Here is a 275-nt window from a genome sequence, read left to right on the forward strand (position 1 = left end):
ATAGGGGCTGGGGTCTGCCTCATGTGCTGGGGTCTCTCCCACAGCCGTAAGCTTGGGGCGCAGAGCAGCCCGGCCCTGCAGCGGGGGAAGGAAGGGCTGTGTCCCCCCATGGCTGGGTTTGGGTCGTGTGTGCCCCCCCCGGGGGGATGCGGTGTGCTCGGCTGGGCTGCTCGGGACCAGGGGGGTGCTGAGCCCCACGCGTGGGCCTCGGGGCTTACCAAAAGCCCTTCCCTCCCCGCAGCCCCCCACAGCTCGCAGCCGGGCCCTGTTTCTCC

Source organism: Eurypyga helias, unplaced genomic scaffold (assembly GCF_000690775.1).
Source record: "Eurypyga helias isolate BGI_N326 unplaced genomic scaffold, ASM69077v1 scaffold22543, whole genome shotgun sequence".
NCBI classification, from domain to species: domain Eukaryota; kingdom Metazoa; phylum Chordata; class Aves; order Eurypygiformes; family Eurypygidae; genus Eurypyga; species Eurypyga helias.